Here is a 21,682-nt window from a genome sequence, read left to right on the forward strand (position 1 = left end):
TGTGGTAAGACCTGCTTTCAAATCGGCACCTCCAAGCCCATCCACTGTTGGTGTTTGACCACAAGCCTAGTTTATAGGTTTATTTCTCACCTTCAAAATTAATGACTATTCTCAACGCCTAATTGAATTCTCCTGGTTCAGACAGATAACCAAGTTCAAGGTGCTTTCCACGACTTTGGTCACAGCTTGTTTGAGCTTGGTAAAAAGGGAAACGCCTCTTTCCGTCTGAAGGATGGAATGAAGGAGAGAACCCTGAAGATGAGACGATAGCAAGGTGTGGACAGTCTGAGTAAAGGGACAACATCACAATTTCCATGAGCCTCTGCCACCTTTTAAGCACTGTGCTACATACTAGGTAAAAAGTAGGTCTTTTAGTTAATAACAAGAATCAACAAATGGGACTTAATTAAACTTAAAAGTTTTTTCTCAGCAAGAGAAACAATAAGAGAGGTAAATAGGGAGCCTACATCCTGGGAACAAATTTTTACTCCTCACACTTCAGATAGAGCCCTAATATCCAGAGTATACAAAGAACTCAAAAAATTAGACAATAAGATAACAAATAACCCAATCAACAAATGGGCCAAGGACCTGAACAGACACTTCTCAGAGGAGGACATACAATCAATCAACAAGTACATGAAAAAATGCTCTCCATCTCTAGCAGTCAGAGAAATGCAAATCAAAACCACCCTAAGATACCATCTCACTCCAGTAAGATTGGCAGCCACTATGAAGTCAAACAACAACAAGTGCTGGTGAGGATGTGGAGAAAAGGGTACTCTTGTACATTGCTGGTGGGACTGCAAATTGGTGCGGCCAATTTGGAAAGCAGTTTGGAGATTCCTGGGAAAGATGGGAATGGAACCACCATTTGACCCTGCTATTGCCCTTCTCGGACTATTCCCTGAAGACCTTAAAAGAGCATGCTACAGGGATACTGCCACATCGATGTTCATAGCAGCACAATTCACAATAGCTAGACTGTGGAACCAACCCAGATGCCCTTCAATAGATGAATGGATAAAAAAAATGTGGTATCTATACACAATGGAGTACTATGCAGCAATAAAAAATGACAAAATCATAGAATTTGCAGGGAAATGGATGGCACTAGAGCAGATTATGCTTAGTGAAGCTAGCCAATCCCTAAAAAACAAATACCAAATGTCTTCTTTGATATAATGAGAGCAACTGTGAACAGAGCAGGGAGGAAGAGTAGGAAGAAAAGAGTAACATTAAACAGAGACATGAGATGGGAGGGAAAGGGAGAGAAAAGGGAAATTGCATGGAAATGAAGGGAGACCCTCATTGCTATACAAAATTACATATAAGAGGTTGTGAGGGGAATGGGAAAATAAACAAGGAGAGAAATGGATTACAGTAGATGGGGTAGAGAGAGAAGATGGGAGGGGAGGGGAGGGGGGATAGTAGGGGATAGGAAAGGTAGCAGAATACAACAATTACTAATAGGGCATTATGTAAAATTGTGGATGTGTAACCGACGTGATTCTGCAATCTGCATTTGGGGTAAAATTGGGGGTTCATAACCCACTTCAATCTAATGTATGAAATATGATATGTCAAGAGCTTTGTAATGTTGTGAACAACCAATAAAAAAATAAAAAAAAAAAAAAGCTGTAACACTGCTAAAAAAAAAAAAGTAGGTCTTTATAACTTTTTGTTGGGCTGGGGATGTGGCTCAAGCGATAGCGCGCTCGCGTGGCATGCGTGCAGCCCAGGTTCGATCCTCAGCACCACATACAAAGATGTTGTGTCTGCCGAAAACTGAAAAATAAATATTAAAAATTTCTCTCTCTCTCTCTCTCTCTCTCTCTCTCTCTCTCTCTCTCTCAAAACAAAACAAAAAACCCAAAACTTTTTGTTGTGAAATCTTTCAGACATAGGAAAGGTACAGAGAATAAGGAGGGCTGGGGATGTGGCCAGTAGTACATGCTTAGCATGCAAGAGTGCCTGGCTTTAATCCCCAGCACCAACCAAACAAGAAGTCGAAAGCAAATTAAAGGAATAAATAACACAGACTCTGTACCCACGATACAACTTCAGATTTTAGGGTCTGGATTGCTTTCCCCTTGTCCAATTTCAGACTGAGTTTGGTGTTCATTATTTTTTCTCTTGACTGGACACATGTACACCTACCCGTCAATAACCTATGACATTGTGCAAGACTTGAAGCCACACGTGAATCATGTCTTGCACATGGCTTTCTTTTGGCTTCACTCTGTACTTGTGAGTCTCCTCTGTGTCATCACCTGGGGCTCTGGCTCAACATGACCGCAGGGCTCTTGGTTATCTGTTGCCAACATGTAGATGGTTTCCAGTTGTAGGCAATTACAAAGACTGCTTCCTTCGCATTTCCCCCTGCTGAGGACTGAACCCAGGCCTCCCAGGGCCTCCTGCATGCTGGGCTACTGCTCTACCGCTGAGCTGCCCGGGGCCCCTCCATTAGCATTCCTAGTGGGTCACCGTGGGCACCAGTGAGAGTGATCTAGGAGCAGCTTTGCATACCATGGCACATGCTCATCTTTAATCTTGAATATTGCAAAATCCATCTGAGACTTCACCCAGTCGCTGCCCTTGTCCTCTGTGAGTAAGTCTCAGTTCTGTGCCTTTGCCAACATTTGGTATTGACAGACTTTAACAGTTTTGCCAAAAGTCATTGCTCAGCCATCTCTGAGGCGGCCTTTTCATTTCAGGTGCAGAAACTGAGTGTCAGGAATCAAACAGCTCATCGCTCCTGGCCACAGCAGACACTACAGAGGGCTGGTTCTGACCTGGGCTTGCTGGATCCTGCAGCTCTCGGTGACGGTGGAGCCACTGAGGACTGGAGAGCTTCCAAACTGGTGACAGGGATGAGTGGGTGGGAGTGGGTGGGAGGTGGGCTGAGGACCAGGCCTAGGAAGGAATATGGGTGCTGGGCAAGAAGAATATGAGAAAGTGCCCGAGGCGAGAAGGGCTGGTAATGGCGTGTCAGTGGCACTGCATATGCCAGACCGGTGTGGGAGGATGCCAGGCAGGTTCAGGACGCTTTGACCTTCTTTCCACAGAGGGGATCTGGCCTCCTCTCTTACAGCTAGATAGGTTCCCGATGCTTTGCTTCCTAGAGTTTGGCAGAAGTGACTGCCAGTTTCCAAGTCCAGGCCCTAGGAGTGGCAGTTCTCATTTCCCTTCTCATAAATGCTGGCTCTGGGGAGAGGTAGTTATCGTAGAGATCTGACTGTCCCTGCTCATCACCAGGGAGGAGCCAAGGTCCCACCCTCCTCTCTCCAGCCAGCAGCCAGCTCCACTCACCAGTGTGTAGAGTGCCAGCTTAGAAGTTGACGCTTCGGCTCCAGGCGAGACTCACCTTGCGCCAGGTGAGCAGAGAAGGGTGCTGAGCCGGGCCCTTCCCAAGTTGCTGGTCCTCCATGTGGGCAAAAGTAAATGCTTGCTTATGTAACAACCGGTGGAGGTCTAATTAAGGCCCAAGCAGAAGGGAAGACGCTTGGATCCTCACAGATGTCACGAAATAGGTGTATTTCATGCATTTCAAAGTTTTAAATCCACCTATGACAACTCTTTGAGTGCGCTCTCCCCATGTTATAAAACAGTCCATTAGAAGTCACCAGCTCACGGGTCCCAGACCACAGTTTTCATTTTTTCGTGTTCTTCTCTGGAGTGCATATTTAATTCATAATTAAATATGTAATTATGGAACAGGTAGATGCAATTTAGATTTCCTGTTCCATGTAATTTTTAGATGGTTTGGCCAAAGGGAAATCAGACAGTAATTAGGGTGCTGCAAATTAGTCGTGAGTGGCATTAATGGGGCCCACACGCTTCACCTCCCGCACTCCTCAGCAGCGCAGGGACTCACATCTTGAGGATGAGAAGACTCGGGCATGCTAGAGGTTGGGAAGGCAATCCAAGGTCACACAGCCTGCACGCTAGGGGACGGCCTCATGCTGGTGGAGAAAGTGGAAGCAAAGCAGGGACCGTCCGTCTGGCGTCCATTCCAGAGCCAGTCAGCCAGCCAAGCAGGAGCATTTCCAAGCCCTAGAAAAATAAGCCTGCAGTGCCAAGTGCAGCGCCCTCCCAGAGTGAGCCTGGAGACCATTTCAGGACCAGGGGACAACTCAGTATGCGCCTGGGCAACGGCTCCTCCAGTAAAGCCAGCAGCCAGCAGAAGATCCAGACGCCACAGGGACAGAGAAGACCATTGAGACACTTTGTGTGCACAGAGGAGGGCGTCCCTCCCGTGGAACTGGTGGCCTGTGCTTTGGGGTCTTCAAAGCCAATAGAAATAAGGGGGTGATGGAAGATGAAAACAAAGCCCAAGAGCTTAGTCTTGCTTTGTCCTTGGTAGCAATGTCTCTCTACCCCTTATTTCTGGGGTTTCTTTGCTGGAGTCTTGTGCTTTTAAGATTTTCTATATGAGTGAACCAAGGGTGATGGACTCAAGAGCCCGATTTGCAAGCATGGCTTTAAGGGTGACAAGCTGCTGTTTTCTGAGCACCTGGCCTGCAGTGCTGGCTTCCCTGGGCCACCCTGTGCTGTGGCAGTGCCGTCCACCCTGATCGTGCAGGGAACCCAGGGCACGTGGAGCCCAGCACCAAGCCTGGGGTCCCAAGTCTGGGGTCCCCAGCCTGTGTAAGAGGGGGCTCATCTGCCCTAGCACCCCACCCCCACAACCGTACAGAACTTTCTGCCAGTGACTAATCTACTTGATGAGGGAGGGTGACTAGAAGGGGCTGGGACTCGCAGATGCAATGCGTGTTGTAGAGAGATAGGGAGGCGGTTCCAGGTACTGCCTTTGCAAAGCCCCTGGGCTGACACAGGCTGAGGGCTTGTTTCCTTCCTCCTTCCCTTCTGAGCCTCGTCCTGGCACCTGGAGCTGCCAAGCAGCTCAGGAAGGGCAGGGCTATGCAGGCCAGCTGGTGTCACCAGGGTACTTTTTTCTATAATAGCTATAAATTGTTTCCTAGACAAAACATTGTTTCATGACCTCTGCCCCTCAGAGCACTGAAGGGCTGGCCAGAACGCACTGCTGGAACCTGGCCTGGCCTGGCTTTGGGGCTCCAGTTCCTGATGTAGGTCACATATATCTGCTCTGCCTCCACCTGTTAGCATTGCCCCAGGACTGATGGGGCCTTTGGAACCTGAGATTGGAAAGAAGTTATAAAGATGTTGTAAGGACACATGATGTTGTGAATCTACTGAAGACAAAGCAGGCACTGTCTCCAATGACACAAGTATTTCCAGCGTGTTTCCGTTGTGTACCTTCACCAAGTCTGGTGCGGGACATCCCTTCCTTCCTTTCTCAGCAGATGCAATTCTAGTGGCACTTCAGTGACTCCAGCTCTGTGACAAGTGCTTCTGTCCTCCAGGATGGATGTGTGAACAACTCTGGTCTGCCCAGGGTGACTCGCTGGATTTTGGCTGGGATTCTATTTTTTTTACTTTCTTTTCTTATTTTTCAACTGGGGATTGAACACAGGGGTGCTCAACCACTGAGCCACATCCCTAGCCCTTTTTTTTTTTTTAACTTTTGATTTTGAGACAGGGTCTCACTAAGTTGCTTAGGGCCTCATTTATTTGCTGAGGCTGATCTTGAACTTGCAATCCTCCTGCCTCAGCCTCCCCTGCGCCTTCCTTTGCTGGGATTCTGGAGCAAAGAATTTGCGGCCACTTTTATATCCATCTGAGAAGCACAGAGTCCCAGCCTTTGCCAAGGAGCCATGGAAAGAAGTGAGCCCTGTAATCTCTTTAAACTGCTGGATGAAGCCTCCCTGGGGGCTCTTCTGTCATATGGGCCTATAAATATCTTTTATTGTTTAAGCAGGTTTGTGTTTTCTGTTGCTTGCAGCTGAAACCATCCTAACTGGTACTCCTGGGATGAGGTCACTACTTGGACCTGGGCTGTTTAACAGAGACAAAACCCTGACACTAAAGAAGACAAGTCAGTCCCCAGGCCCAGGCCCTCCTGGGAAGACTATCCCAGTGCCAGCCCTGGGCGTGGGCCTGGGGAGGTAGCCCTGACCCGTTCATCTTGCTCTCCCTGGCAGAGATGGGACCTATGTTCCCTGTGCCCGGGGATCGAGCAGTCGTGCTACTTACTGGGGCTTAAAGGTTGCTTCCCTAGAGGGCTGTGTGAGGCCCTAGGGACGACAGAAGGCTAAGCACCTGTGGATGGTCACAGGTGTCCTGTCCTCCCCGCCTGTCTCCCCTTCCCACCTATACCAAGGTTCAGAGCCCTAGCCCTCGTCCTGCTCTTGTTCTGTCCTCCTTCCTCTGGTCTCACTGGATGATCCTGGGCAGGGTTCCCAGGCCCTGTCCGGTGCCCTCCCTTCTATCAGCCTCCAGCAGCTGTCCTGCCAGCCCCTCCCATGTGCACAGCCCACCCGCCAGCAGCAGGGACACAAAGGTGCCCCCACCCCACCCAGGTTCCATGAGATTAAGTCTACTCTGTGGAGGATTAGAAAAGAAAGAGCGGCTGGGAAAACAAGAATGTAAACTGATTTAAAAGTTAATACAAAACCACACAATAAAAACTGTTTGGAACTACGAGTTCAAGAGTAGGCGTCATCTTATTGGAACTGAGTAGAAAGTTCTGGAACAGAACCAAGCATACCTTATGTCTAAGAATGTACTGTGGGGTGAGTGGCATTTCCAGTCAGTGGTCTCAATGGGGGCATCTTTTGCCTCCTTGGGGACACGTGGCTCAAGGGTGGGGTGGTTTGGTTGTTACAGCCGGGGGATACAGCAGGTGTGATGGAGACCAGGGTGCTGCTACCCCCTGCGATGCACAGACACCCACAACAGTGCCACCCAGCCCCATGGCAAGCATGCCACTCTGAGGGACCCTGGGAGGAATCGAGAGCTGGTGAATCACCTCAGAGGAGGAAAGGCCTCAGAACCCTCTGCAGCTAAAATGATTCAAGTTATTAAAAATACACTTTAATAAGTGGAATCCTTAAGGTCTTTAAAGAGATTTGGAAGAAAATACACATTTTTATCCTCATGGTGTGCAGAAAGGAGGAGGGAGGGGCTGGGCTGGGGCTCAGAGGAGAGTGCTTACTCCCGTGTGAGCCCTGGGTTTGATCCCAGCACCACACAAGAATTAATAAAGACACTGTGTCCATTGACAACTAAAAAAAAGAAATGATGAGGGAAATACTAACAGAATTTACTCCGTAACTATGCAAAAGGACAATACAGGCAATATAAAAAACCAGCCAGGGCTATAACCTGTGAGACAATGGATTAATTTTCTCAATGCAAAGAGCTGTTATAAATAATTAAGAAAACTGTGCAATAAGAAAATGAACAAAGGAAATGCACAACTAGGAAGATTATTAAAACAAATATATATGGCAAGCCAGCCATGAACATGTTCAATTTTCTCTGGTAAGCAGATAATCAGAAATGTTACCTATTAAACTGGAAAAGAAAAAAATATGAAATCACCTCTATGTAAGGGTGGGTTGAAGAAATGGCTACCCTGTGTATTGGTGGGTGGTATCAAGGTAGAACATCTGGAAGAGTGGTTGTCGATATCACAGCCTTAAAAAGGAAATAATCATGAAAGTGAAAACAAACAAAACCCCCAAAGGCCAAACCAAACCCCTTCAAGAGGGATCAGTGTAGCATTGTCAACCCAGAAAGACTGGAGAAAAACCTAAGTGCCCCAGAACCAGGGATTGGTCACACGTCCACTTAATGGAATAGCTCGAGGCATTAATGACACTGTCATCAAAGTGCGGAGGGGCACCTGCCTTGGAAGAATGCTTGCAATTTATTCAGAAGAGGAAAAACAAATTAGAAGACATTGTAATAGTGTCACATTTTTGTAAGAGGAAAAAAGTGTGGAATATGTTCACAGGAATGGAAAAAGGACTCTTTAGGAAAGGGTAGTCAGTTGGTAGACTTCTCTCTAGTTGGGGACATCGTGGGCTGTTGTTTGCTGTTTTTCTGCAATTTTTGGAAATTTCTAGAAGATGCTGCTTTGTGATAAGAAAAGAATGCTCTTCTAAGATTTCAAAGGAAGAAGTCTGAGGCAGTCTCGGTTTTCAGTCTTTGGAGCATGCCCTTCACTTCTGCCTCTGCAGCTTCCGTCCTCCTGCTTGCAGGGTGGGGCTGTGTTTCTGAGGCCCTCCCATTGCCCACAGTCACAGCTCCCGTTGTGGAAGGCTGACAGGCCACAGTCCTCCCTGGACCAGCCACCTCCTCCAGGTGATCATGAATTTCATCAGCTTTTACAGAAGAAGATTCTGCCCAACCATCAACTCTCAGCTTCATAGACAAAATTGTAAGCCCAGGGTCACGTACACCTGAACAGCCTGCTGCTGAGCCGCTGGGGAGGGACTGGCAATGGAGTCCCAGCAGCACAGCAACTCGGAGGACATCTCCGCAAACATCACAAAGACATTTTAGTAGCACAGCCAGTTCTAACACTGTCAGGCAGTATTAATGGATGGATTGTATTTAAAGTGCTTTTCTGAATGGGCGTAAGGTTTTCCAGCTGAACTTGAGCCTGGATAGTGTGCTTCTTATCTTTGAGGTCACTGTGAAGGTTAAGTGTTTGAGTTTAAACACAGGAGGCGACACATACATGCGGGACATGTTTCTGACTGATCAGAGTACTCATTACTCATTTTCTTTTGACCCAGCTGCAACCGATATTCGTCTTTGGAGATTCTGAGACTCTTCTCACCCAGCGCCCTTACTGGTTTGTTTTTTGGTTTTGGTACTAGGGATTGCATCCAGGGGCACTTAACCACTGAGCCACATCTCCAGGCCTTTTTATTTTTTATTTATAGACAGGGTCTTGCTGAGTTGCTTAGGGCCTCGATAAGTTGCCGAGGCTGGCTTTGAACTTGAGATCCTCCTGCCTCAGCCTCCCAAGCTGCTGGGATTACGTGCACCACCATACCTAGCTGCCCTTGCTGTTTTCAATTCCCTGGATAAAATATTATCCGTCCTCAGCCCAGAGCCCCCTTCTTAGTCCGACACATGTGAACCCCCTTGGGCGGAAGCAGCTGGAGCTTGCTGTATGCATCCCCTCTGGACTAATTTGCATTTTGTACCAGGGTTGGGGGTTCCTCAGTGCCTTCTCATCCTCTGCTCAGGGCCTCTCCTGCCTTTTGAAGTAAGTGCTCGTGGTGGTTGGGGTGGGCTGCATGGTCTTTCATCCCAGGCTCCTGTGATCAGTGGTGCATGGGGCCTGGCTTCCCTCTCCACTGCTGCCCGAGGGTGAGGCGCGACACAGTGAGTGAAGGGCCTCACTGGCCTCTCTCCCCACCCAGAGCCGGGAACAGGCAGGACTCTGCTCCCACTGCCCAGGGCTGGCCAGCTTCCCATGTCACCTGCTGTCCCCTACATCTTGCTGTGGCGACAGACATTGAATCTGAAGCAGTGGACCCCTGGACGGCCCACACAGCTGGCTCTCTAGTGACGAGGCTCTGTGACAGGCAGTGGACATTCCTCAGGGATCAAGGTGAGCATGTCACCCCCTTTCCCAGCTGCCTGGGACCTGCATTCGGGGCTGAGAGAGGAGAGTGACATCACCTGCCCAGCTGGCCTGGGCTCCTTGGGTGCCCGCACCAAGGCTGTGGGGAGACAGATGGACAGAAGCTGTGTTTGCTCTTCTCTCGGATGCTAGGAGTGGCCCTCAGTCTAGTGTGTCCTGGATCCAGCTGGCCCAACGAGGGTCACCCGGCTGCACCACTCCTCAGTGCCACTGAGCTTGCACACTGAGTGAACCTGACGCCAGGCTCCCACTCAAAACCCTTCCTCCACTTACTTACTTATTTTTTTTTCTTTCCACACTTTTTTTATTGGAGCATTATAGTTGTCCATGATGATGGGATTTGTTGCCACATATTTGCATGCACCCAATATAACAATATAATGTGCCAATATCGTGCTCTTCCATTATTTTCTAACATCAACTTTATGGAGGTACACTTCACGTACAATAAAGTACTTCCATTCTGACTAAAAATTGTAAACCTCAGCACAATCAGGAGAAAGTTTCATCACTCCCCAGCTTCCCTCTGCTCTTGTCATCCCTCTCTGCTTCTGCCGCTCCTTCTTCCCCCCTCCTTTTCCTCTCTCTCTCTCCCTTTCTTTTACTGGAGAGTAAGCCCAGGGCACTGAGTATTTCCCTTTTGGTTGGTGAATAACATTTCATCGTATGGGCATACCACATTTGGGGTTTTTTGGTGTGTGTGGTCCTGGGGGCTGAACCTGGGGTGTTCTACCAATGATATTTCCAACCCTTTTCATTTTGAGACGTGGTCTTGCCAAGTTTCCCAGGCTGCACAGTTTTTCAATGTCTCTCTTATGTTTGTCCTTGCAACAGATGGTCTTTTAAACCAATGGCATGACCCTCAGGGCCGTTGGAGGTCTAGGAACGTGCTGGGTTTTCTAGTTCCTGCCTCTCCCTGCTGACTGGGGCTTTTCCCCACCCCATCCTTGCTGAAGAGCAGAGCAGAGGACCTCTTCTGCTGTTGTCTAATATTACTTAAAAGTAATCATTTATCACATAAGTATCATAGAACAACCTCAAGACATGCCAAATAAGGGGAAAAAATACACAAAAAGCCATGCACGTGGTCCCGAGAGCTCACCAAATTAAGATTCCCAGCTGATGTTAGCAGACTACCAAGTCCTTACCACCTGCCTCTTCCAAAGGCTCTGCTTTTTGCCAAAATGAATATTTTACTTTATCTTTTACGTAGACACTGATATGCTTGTAGACATTACATTTCTTTTTTTAAATAAGTATTTTTAAACTTTGGAAAAAATAATACATGAATATGGTTAAAAAGAATTCAAAGAAAAAATTCAAAGCAAAATGCCTTCTTCTCTCCATCCTCCTCTTTTCTCAGGGACAGCCTCTGGGAACAAGTCTCCTTCCATGGTCACAACGCCCAAGACATAGGTCGTCTGTAATCTGAGTAAAACCTGGCTTCCTGTTCTTGCCTGAGCACAGTGACATGGCCAGAGGAAATGACCTGGCCCCACTTCCAAACTGGCCTAGTCTCCCCGGGTCTCCGTGAAGGTCCCCTGAGAGTGCCAAGGAGAGCGTGCAGCTCATGTCCATGGTCGAGGTATTTCCTGCTGGACAACATGGGTGCTCGCAGACCCTGGCTGCTCACAGTCACGAGGCTCTGCAGGCAAGAGCAGCCCCACGCCCCGAGGTCCAGGGGTCTGGTTAGAAGGGCACAGTGCCGGTAGCTGCAGCCCGCAGTAGCTGCTCTGAATCCTGGGTGCCAGCTGCGAGGACCTCTTGACTCCTGAAGATGGGTTCCTCAGACAGGGCTTCAGCTGCTGGGTGTCCCTAAATGATGAAAATCACCTTCTGAGATACACTCCGCAAACTCCTCAAAAATGCCGTCCCTTGGGTGTCTCCAAAGTCTCTCTCTCTCTTCTAGGTTCCCATCAGGCTCTGTCCCCTGTGAAATGCCCTTCCTCCCCAGGAGGTGGTGAAGAAACCCGGCTGTTGGGTTTAATGATTCTGTCCCCGCCATGTATACACATGAGAGGGACCAAGACATGCGTGTTTTCCGTGAGTGCACAATGGCTGTCCCCTTGCTCTGAAGGTCGATAGGAGCCAAGTCCATCCTGCACACCAGCACTCTGCCTTCTTGTCTTGACGGCTGACGGTGAACAGACGGTGACTTCTCAAGAACGTCTTCTCCCGTGGGCTTTAGGAACTCCAACAGTGCTGTGTCCTCTCACTGTGTAAGAGGGGATATTGCTCAGCCCAACTGGAGAAGAGTTCCTGTCCCTGACACCTTGGTGGGAGGCCTAGTGGACTGGGTGGCCTCCCAGGGGCTGCTTCCTGCCGAGTCCCACGTGCCTCATGGGTGGACGTGCAGAATGAGGCTCGGCAAGAGATCTGTCATGAGAAATGTCCAACAAACAGGAACCATGTCCCTAGGGCTCTCCACGTCCTGTGCCGCTGTGACTAGCCATTCCTGGGAGCTGGGAGCCTTGGTGGAACCCACAAATGGCTAAATTCGAGGAAATGGTGCTGGGAACTTAACAGTGTGGCACAATATCTTTTAGCCACTTAAAAAACGACTGAGCAATTCAAATCACATTGCTAGCAACAGGCTTGGAGGTCAGTCCTTTCGCTACTGGACTGGAGAGAAGGTGTTTGTCCTCTGAGCTCCCAGAACCTACTCACCTTCCTCCTGCTGAATTGCCTGTTCCAGGTCAGAGGACTTGGGCTCTGCTGGACTTGATGGTGCGGCGTGAGGCTGGAGCCAGAGAAGCATGGCCCACGCCCACACATTCCAGAGACACCTGACGCACACCAGCCAGTTCCTGTGGCTGGACTGGTGCGGCAGAGCTCATGTTGCTAGGGACCAGCAAGCCTGGACTTGGTCTCTGGCTTCTGCAGCAACCAGGCAGCAACTGTGAGCACAGGAGCCACTTCCCAGGTCCTCCGGGCCTGCTGTGCACACCCCCCTGCCTTGGGCCACTGCAGGACCAGCTCTGCACACCCCCTGCCTTAGGCCACCACGGGGCCTGCTGTGCATACTCCCTGCCTGGGGCCATCTCGGGGCCTGCTGTGCACAGCCCCTGCCTTGGGCCACCTCGGCTGCTGCCTAGCTGCTTCATAGATGCTCACCCCAGCAGCAGGCCCACTCGGCCTGTCCCAGGCCTCCCTCTCCCCTGCACTTATCTGGAGACTGTGACCAGAGCCAGCCCAGACCTGCCATTCCCCTGCCTGAAACTGCTTTGCTATCTCTTCAGATCCCCAGTCTCTGAGTGTCATTCAGAAGATGCCAGAACCATTCAGCCCTGAGTGATGTGGTTCATCTCTCTCGGGTCCTGTGGTTCCTTTCCCTTCCTTTCTGGTACCAGGGATGGACCCAGGAGCATTCTACCTCTGAGAGGCATCCTGCCCTGCTGTGACCTTGAATTTGGATCCTCCCGCCTCAGCCTCCGACTTGCTGGGATCACAGGCGTGAGCCACCACGCCAGGCTGGTCCTGTGATTCTGCCTGGGTGGGCAGTGAATGGGCATGTCAGAGAGGGGAAGGTAGAGGGAGGGTGGGTCACTGGAGGGATGATGGAAGTGCCCAGGAAAGAAGTGAACGTGAGCCTGATGGCTCAGTTAGTGAATGCTGGGACTTTGAGTTGGGGATTCCAGAAAGTTCTCCCCACTTAGCAAGACCCCTTTCACCAGCCTGGGTTAATTTTGAACAGGATATTTGACTCTTGAGAAAATGAAATTATTTCCACTGTGAACCCACTGTAATCCAGACATGGTCCTTTGTATAGTTTCTGTGTGTGCCTGGTGTGCATGTGCATGGTGTGCACGCGGTGGCATGTGTGTGGTGGTGAGTGCATGGTGTGTGCATGGTGGGTGTGTGCATGGTGTGCACGCAGTGGCGTGTGTGTGGTGTTGTGTGCATGGTGTGCACACGGTTGCGAGTGCATGGTGGCGTGTGCATGGTGTGTGTGCATGGTATGCACGTGGTGGTGTGTGGTGTGGTGGTGTGTGCATGGTATGCACGTGGTGGTGTGTGGTGTGTGCATGGTGCGTGCGCAGTGTGTGTGCGTGTGCTCGGTGTTCCATGGGGGGGGGGCGCTCCTGCCCCGCCCTGCCCCGCCCTGCTGCCTTGGCTCCCACTACTTGTGTTGCTGCTGGGAAAGGTGTGAACGGTGCTGTGCTGCCGCGCAGCCTGTCTTCCAGGTTGTCTGGAGTCAGAGCTGAGGCTGCCTCTGAGGGGCTCCGTGCTCTGCCAACGGAGACGGACGGGTTAGCGCCCACTGGGCTCCGCAGCCAGCATGTCAGGTGGGGCTTTGCCGGCTGGTGGGTTTTCCTGAGCAGCCCCTGGGGCGGGCAGGGGGGCTCCCAAGCCCTGGCCCTGGGGCTCACGCCCTTGCCGGGGCTTGTTGGCCTCCTTTTGGAAGCTGCCCGCAGGCAGGGGCGTCCCGTGCCAGTGTTTTTTGCTGCCTACCTCTGGCTGGCTTTCCTTGGCCTGTGGTGTTCAGGCCTTTGCGCCCACCTGCGCGGCTCCTCGGGTCTGGCAGGTGTCCATCATGCCTGCTGCCCACTTTAGAGCTGGCTGCTGGGTTAAGAGTCCCCGGTGGGTTCTGGATGGCGGTCCTGGTCAGTGGTCTTCCTGGGCCTGGGCTTGGCTCTGACCTCTTGGCCTGGTCTCCCCTGGCCCTGGCGTTTTCTTTTTCTTTCTTTATTTTTTTAGTTTTAGGTGGACACATATCTGTATTTTACATTCATGTGGTTGTGAGGACTGAACCCAGTGCCTCTGCATGCCAGGCGAGCGCTCTGCCTCTGGCCCCAGCCCCAGCCCATATGTCGCTGTTTAATTCATCACTTTAAAGCTCTACTCAGCGCCTCTTTTCTCTTCAGTTTTAAAAGCATGAGCCTGTTCTTCCTTGTGCTGGCTAGTCCTTTCAGTTTGAGTCGTCTTTCCGTCTCTATCTCTGTCTTCTTCTCAGAGCTGGTTCATCTGACTAACGTTCAGTGAGCACCCACCACGTGCCAGTCACTATGGGCATTGTGGGTACAATATCCAACAAGACAACTAAGATGCCTCTTCTCTCAAGTCTGTCCCCAAAGGGTCCTGTCTACCACAGGTTTGTGAATCTAAAAAGGGATGCACACTTGTTGTTTTAAAGACATGAAATGAAAGATTGTGAAGTAGGATGTGACGGACCCTCAGCCCTGAGTCCTGCTGCCCGGGGCTCCACAGTTAACAGCTGGGGGCAGACTTTGGAGCCCAGGCTAGATCTGGAAACGGATCTGAAATGAACGATTCTGTCGTCCAGGGAATTTGAGAGATGCCCTCCACTGTGTTTCCCGGGAGGGGATTCATGATGTGTGTGAGGACATTAAAGCCCCTAGAGGTCCTGCGTTCCCACTGAGTTCACCAAACCCAGTGCTATGGTCTTTGTTTCACTGAGCCTTCCCTGACCTCAAGTTCTGGCGATGTGACCTGGGCCTGTCCCTCTGCGCATGGCTCTTCCCCTGTGCACTCCAACAGGTGACCCTGCTGCTTGCCCAGATCAATGCCTTGGTGACGGAGTGCCCAGTGGGCTGTGCCACACGTTTCCCCAAGCCTCTTGGTTCTGGCAAGGGTTTGTACGAGGCCTCCAAGGACGCCAGTGTCCCCAGCTGTCCCTGCAGCAGGGTGCTGACGGTGCAGCCACTTAGATGAGGACACTCCCCATACGACACCCAGTGACCACTGTGGGCCTAGACCTGGAGGCCCGCCCGGGCTGAAACCCTGATCCATGTCTCTAGAAACCTGAGGCGCTCCCCGGTATCCCCAACGTCTTCTGAGGAGTGTGGCCTCCAGCTCCTGCCCACAGTGCTGTCCCTGTTCCTCACCTGCAGATGGCAAGTGGCAGCCCTCTGGGTTTCTGCAAAGGGAGCTGCCCACCGCCCCCTTCCCACTGGGGGGGGGGGGTTGGGAGACTCTTTTGAAGGTGTGGCGGAGGGGGGATAAGGGGAGGGGTCTGGTATGAATGGCTCAGGGGGCGGCCCGTGTGTGGAGGGTCCTGGTCCCCAGCACTGGCCCCCTTTGGCATGTTGCTGCCATCCCTCTGTCCCTCCTGGCCACCCTTCTCTCCACCTCCTCCTAGGGATGAGACTGACTCATGCAAGAGTGAGCCAGCCCCTCCCTCCACCTCCCCTTACCCAGAGCGGCCTGTCCTGCAGGCGGGAGCCAGTGTGTGCACCATGTGTGGTGGCTTGGCCTGACAGAGCTTGCTTGCTTTTTTTTTTTTTTTTTGGTACAAGGGATTGAACCCAGGGATGCTTAACCACTGAGCCACATCCCCAGCCCTATTTTAGAGTTTATTTAGAGACAGGGTCTTGCTCAGTTGCTTAGGGCCTCCCTAAGTTGCCAAGGCTGGCTTTGAACTCACAATCCTCCTTCCTCAGCCTCCTGAACCACTGGAATCACGGGGTGTCCACCGTACCTGGCAGATGGAGCTTTCTTTTTGCTTTGCAATTGTTGGTAGTTCTTCTTGCGTTTTCCAGGGCTTTCTGGAAACTCTGCTTCCTCAGGCTCTAGGTATGGGAATCAGGGCATGTCCCAATCTGGGAGCAATGGAGAAAAAATAGACCACAGGACATCAGTGGGAAAGGACAATTAAAAGAATTTAAATTAAAAAGAACTTTTTTTGGGAAAGGTAACAATATCATGAGCTATAAAGCAGAGTGCCTGGTGGGAAGTCAGCCCCTCCTCCCTGGTTCTCTTCCCTAAAACAGGCGCTGTCTCCAGCTTTCTTTCTGGTCTTTTGGGAAACATCTACAAACAAATAAGCCTCATATGTATATATGTGTATATGTAGTCTCCCCTTTTAATAGTAAATGGTGGCCCATTATACACAAAGCTTTACTTTTGCCTTTTAAAATATTTAACATATTTTTATCTGTTAATATATGTTTGGTACAGGGGATTGAACCTAGGGGTGCTTAACCATCGAGCACATCCCCAGTCCTTTTTAATTTTTATTTAGACAGGGTCTCAATAAGTTGCTGAGAATGGCTTTGAACTTGAGATCCTCCTGCCTCAGCCTCCCAAGCCCCTGAGATTACAGGCGTGCGCCACCGCGCCCAGCCATCCTTTCCCATTTTTGATGGAGCTACTTGTAAATATATGCTCATAAACACACACATCTCATGCATTTTTTAAAAATGTATTCACATGAAGGGAAAGCCTGGGCAGTCCCCTTGCCCAGGGGCTAAAGAGGTTTCCGGTGCATGGGATCGTCCAGCATGGAGAGAGATTGTGGTTGCCAGCATTCCTGGTGTCAGGCTTGGTACCAGGACACCAAGCCTTGTTTCCCACTGTGGTTGGTTGGTAGCTGTGGTTGGTTGGTTGTGCGTTTGTTCCCGGGTGTTATTGGGCCGCTTGGTGAGAGCATTCTGATTTCCTTGCTGGTGATGGGGATGAACCCAGGACCTCTGGTGTGCTGGGCAAGCACTCTACCACTGAGCCACACCATGTGACCTGCAGCACCTCCCTGTGGGAGGCCTGTATTCCCTCCCCACACTGCTGTGCCTCAGGCCTGACTCTCTTGGGCAATGGGAAGAGAGGGGAATGATGTGTGCCACTTTCTTTTTTTTTTAAGAGAGAGTGAGAGAGGGGAGAGAGAGAGAGAGAATTTTTAATATTTGTTTTTTAGTTCTCGGCGGACACAACATCTTTGTTGGTATGTGGTGCTGAGGTTCGAACCCGGGCCGCACGCATGCCAGGCGAGCGCGCTACCGCTTGAGCCACGTCCCCAGCCCAGTGTGCTACTTTCAAGTGAAAGTCTCGAGGGCCAGTGAGGCTTCTAGTTTGTAACTGACCTTGACCTTGAGAATGAGGTAGGTAGGTGCTGGGCTTTTCCTTCAGCTTGGGCCTCAGAAGAAGACATGGAATAAAAGTCACAGTTGACTCATATCTTCTGAGCAATGTGGTTGAGAAATGAACCTTATGTGTAACCCCCTAACCTGGGACTGTCTGTTGCAGCAGCCTAACCTAGTGAAGGCTGACTAATGCTGACAGACAGTGCCAAGCTCTGCTTAGTCACAAGTCCCAGATGGCTCTGAGGATTGGCTTACCTTCCAACAGTTGCCTCTGTAATTGGTCCGGATCTACCACCTGCTTGGTAAAGAAGCTCTGGTTGTTAGGACAGGATCACACGTGGGCCTGGGGTGTCCCACACCTGGTTAGTTGATTTCCACGAGCTCTTGGAAGGCCATTTGGTAATGTATGAAAAGTGTCCTCAACAACTTTATTTGTAGAAATCTAGCTCAAGAGAATCAAAGATAAAGAGAGAGGTTGTTCATAGAGTTATTTGAAACTCTGGAAAGTACCTAAATGTCCCATGGCAGGGGAAATATATTTTTTTTTTTTTAAAGAGAGAGTGAGGGGGGGGAGAGAGAGAGAGAGAGAGAGAGAGAGAGAGAGAGAGAGAGAATGAATTTTAATATTTATTTATTTTTTCTTAGTTCTCGGCGGACACAACATCTTTGTTTGTATGTGGTGCTGAGGATCGAACCCCGGGCCGCACGCATGCCAGGCGAGCGCGCTACTGCTTGAGCCACATCCCCAGCCCTTGAGCCACATCCCCAGCCCACAGGGGAAATATTTTATGCCACATTCCATATGGTGGATATTATGAAGTCATTAAATATTAGTGAAATAAACAGGATATGGGACTATATATATGTGATGGTCCAAATTCATATAACAAACTCAGGGTTTTGCAGTTTGTAAGTTGGTTTATTTTCCCTCCCTTGTGTGAATGAACACCCCCTCAGTTGTCAAATATATCAATATGTACAAAAAGGAAGAAGACCAGGAGGAAATAAGCAAAAATAGCGATTATCTTTGGTTGGCATTTTCTTTTCTGTATTTTTCATATTTTCCAAACATTCTATGATGAATATGTACTGCTTTTATAATCAGGAATAAGCAACTGCTATTTAAAAACTAAGAATCACTTCGGTCACCTCTGGGGCTGTGCCTCTGTGCGGTAGCTGCCCAGGGGCCTTAACTGGGACTCCTGGTCCAGGAATAAGCCTGAGTGTTTAATTAGGTCAGCCTCCTGCCGACCTAGAATCTTGGCAAAGGGCTGGGCCTGAGCTGCTGAGGGCCCGGGAGACTCCCCGTCTGGTCCTCTGAGGCTAGCAGGCAGGCACGGGCTGCTCCAGCGCAGTGTGAGTCTGAGAAACCTGTGCGCTGCCATCCCCATGCTCTTTCACAAGGTCCTTGAAGCATGTCTGTTCTCTTGAAGAGAAAATGAAGTTTGTGAAGGAGACATCTTAGCCATTTGGGAACCATAACAGTTCATTAGCTCATGATTGGTTCTGCTGTGCCAGGCTCTCGGTGGGTATGTCCTGTTTCACACATATTCACCCCCAAGAGTGGCTGGTGAGCAGGGAAGGACAGGGAGCATTCTCAGAAGTTGAATTTGCACAAGCACCTGGAGAGCCTCCGGGGAAAGGAGTCTGGCGTGGCTGTGCGGGTGTGACCGAGTGGCTTCCCTCCAGTCTGTCCAGGTTGGCCCTGGGGGCGGGGCGTGGTATGTTCAAGTGCAGGAGCCTCCTCAGTGTTGGACAGGGAGTTGCAGCGGAGTGAGGGGAAGGAACTGGGGACAGTCGGGGAGGGGCTGATAGAAATAGACCTGTGGACAAAAGTTTGGCACCCTGCACTTTCAAAACTCGCCATTTACCATCGTCATTGTGAACCCTGAGTGGCACCACATGGCCTTTGGAGCACACCGGGCTTGTCCCTTCTCCATCACTGCCTTGCCCTGCCTTGGCCACCCGTCCCCCACAGGGCCCCCTTGGACCCTGTCACCCCACAGCGCATGCTCTTCTCTAGTGCTTTACTGTTCTGGGGCTGGTGGGCCTTTAGGTTGTCCCCCGGGGGATGATTGTGAGTGAAGACGTCATGAGTGTGTGACCGTCCCCTGTCACCACAGTCTTTCCTGCAGCCTCTGGGCCTCACTGAGGTCCCAGTCACAGACCTGCTGGGTGCCTCGCCTGTCATTCTGGCTACCTCCTGGGCTCTTTCCTGCTGAGACTCCTGAGAGGTGGACCTTTCATGGGTTGCTACCACTTTGCTGTTCTCTTCTTCCTCCTTGACTCCTGCCCCTCCTCACCCCATGTCCCCTGTGGCCACATGAGGGGGTCATCTGGGCCTTTTCCTATTTGGCCTTTCTGCAGCACTCGCCCCTGCTCCTGGGGTGGTGACCCTCCTGCTCTTTCTGTCCTGTGCCCCTGCCTGGTCTCTCTCCTCCTGGACCTGTCCTGCCCCGCCCCACTCCAACCTGGTCACTCGCAGGCTCTGTCCTCATCTCCTGCTCTCTCTCTCCCAAAGGGCCTCCTGTTGTAGGGTCTTTGGCGACCAGAGGTGCCAATGCAATATCCCTCATCCTCAATACTGAGATCCCCAAACCGGGAGGTCTTCCAGGCTCCCTGGTGGCAAACCTCGCTTGCCCCGGACATGAGGTCTTTATTGGCTGTGTGTGACCCTCAGTGTCAGGCACGAGTCTTCATCCCCTGGCTGTGGAGTGGCAGGGCTGCACTGTGAAGGGTGTGGTCACACACTCATACAGCAGATCTTGGTACTTCTTACACTTAGCAAATGCTGGATTCTGAGACATATCTTGTCCCAAAGTTTCAGATCGGGGATCTTAGCACTGCGTCTCCCAATTCTGCCCAGCCCAGGCCTCCCCAGCTCGGGAGCAGTGCCTTCTGCTACCCAGGCCCCTTCCTTCCTGCTGGTGTGTCTGGGCTGTGGCCTCAGACTCGGGCTCCTCGGCACCCTAGCCTCTTCCCTCTCTAGCCTCCCCAAGTCCTGATTAACCCAAGGACTCTGCCCAGATGCCCTCCATTCTGGGCATTCATTCAAGCTCTCCATGCTCCTGCCAGAGCTGGCCCCCAGTCCCTCCTACCCACACCAGAGGCGCCTTTCCCAACAGCACACTAGGTCCTCACACCCTCCACCACCTGCAGAGTCAAGGTCAGGCTCTTCAGCAGCTCTTCTGATATGGCCTGTCCACAGTCTCCCGGACTCCCATGCAGCGTCACTTTGCCTGGGACCATGTGCTCTGGCCTGTGCTCGCCTTGCCCAACCCTGGAATCCTGGCACGGAGCTGTGTGCCCCCAATTACAGGGAGGTGAGTTGGGGGTCTCTGTTGGGAGATGTCCCTGCCTTGGCGAGGCCTAAGGGGTGCCCGGCAGGTTTGCTATGGCCTTTCTTTTTGGCCCAGACCTTGCCTTGGGCTTTCCTGCAGCTTCCTGCCCTCTGCCCGCCTGGGCCAGACTGACACATTCCTCCAGGTCCAGACAGGCTGCCTCTCTGATGCCCTCAGGCCTGTCCTGAGGCCCCCAGACTGCCAGTCTGGGTGGAGTAGCCGCTGACCACAGGCTATTCTGATTCCCAGCCAGGGATGAATAAGGCCCCAGATCTGGGGAGGGGGCAATTTCTCCCAAAAGAGAAAGGTGATGGGGTGGGGGCAGCCCAGGGGTGATGGCCTGAGGGCAGCCTTGTCCTCCCTGTCCCCAATCTGTGTTCTCCTAGGATAGCAGGGATAGGCTGTGTGGGTGGCATCCTTGTCCCCTGTTTACCCCACCTTTACCAAGGTGGCAGGCCCCAGGGCTCCAGCCTGACCAGCAGGCCCTCTGCCCCCCAGGCCAGCGTGCCCACCTGCACCCTCACACAGCACGTGCACACTTGCACACACATAGATCCATGCTCACACATGTGCGTGCACACCCCACCCCATCCCACGCACACTTAAGCTCACATGGCAACCCCAGCACGGTTCGCTGGATCTCTCCCTCCGTGTCCAGCCCCACCCACACAGGGGGCAACCTTGGCCCTGGGCGGGGCAGAATTGTTTCTGGGACAGGGTGCCCCGTGGCCTTGACTTGGCTCCAGGCCCTTCCCAGCTAGTGGAATTCACCTCTGGTCACCCTGTGCCTGCCCCTCTCTGTCCCCCAGAACATGCACTTGGTGATGTGGCCACACCAGAGGGGAAGATGTAAGACCAGGCCCCAGAAGCCAGCCCCTGCTTGCTGTCCCCTGCGGTCCCGGTCCTTCTGCCTCAGTGCCCTGGCTCCGTTGCTGGCTACGGGAAATCCCCATGAACCTCGTCGAAGCCGCTCCTCTGGTAGACTTCCTGGTGTC

At 51.4% G+C, this 21,682-nt stretch overlaps 1 long non-coding RNA gene across 1 annotated transcript; it reads left to right on the forward strand.

The window, feature by feature from the left end:
- LOC308633039 lies at window positions 1-14,599 on the forward strand. The gene is made up of 4 exons (XR_014018689.1): window positions 1-355; window positions 2,718-2,864; window positions 3,259-3,377; window positions 10,893-14,599. It is a non-coding gene; the product is annotated as an uncharacterized lncRNA (long non-coding RNA).
- The last annotated feature ends 7,083 nt before the right edge of the window (window positions 14,600-21,682 follow it).

This window comes from Spermophilus citellus (assembly GCF_964194105.1).
Source record: "Spermophilus citellus genome assembly, chromosome: 13".
Lineage (NCBI taxonomy): Eukaryota > Metazoa > Chordata > Mammalia > Rodentia > Sciuridae > Spermophilus > Spermophilus citellus.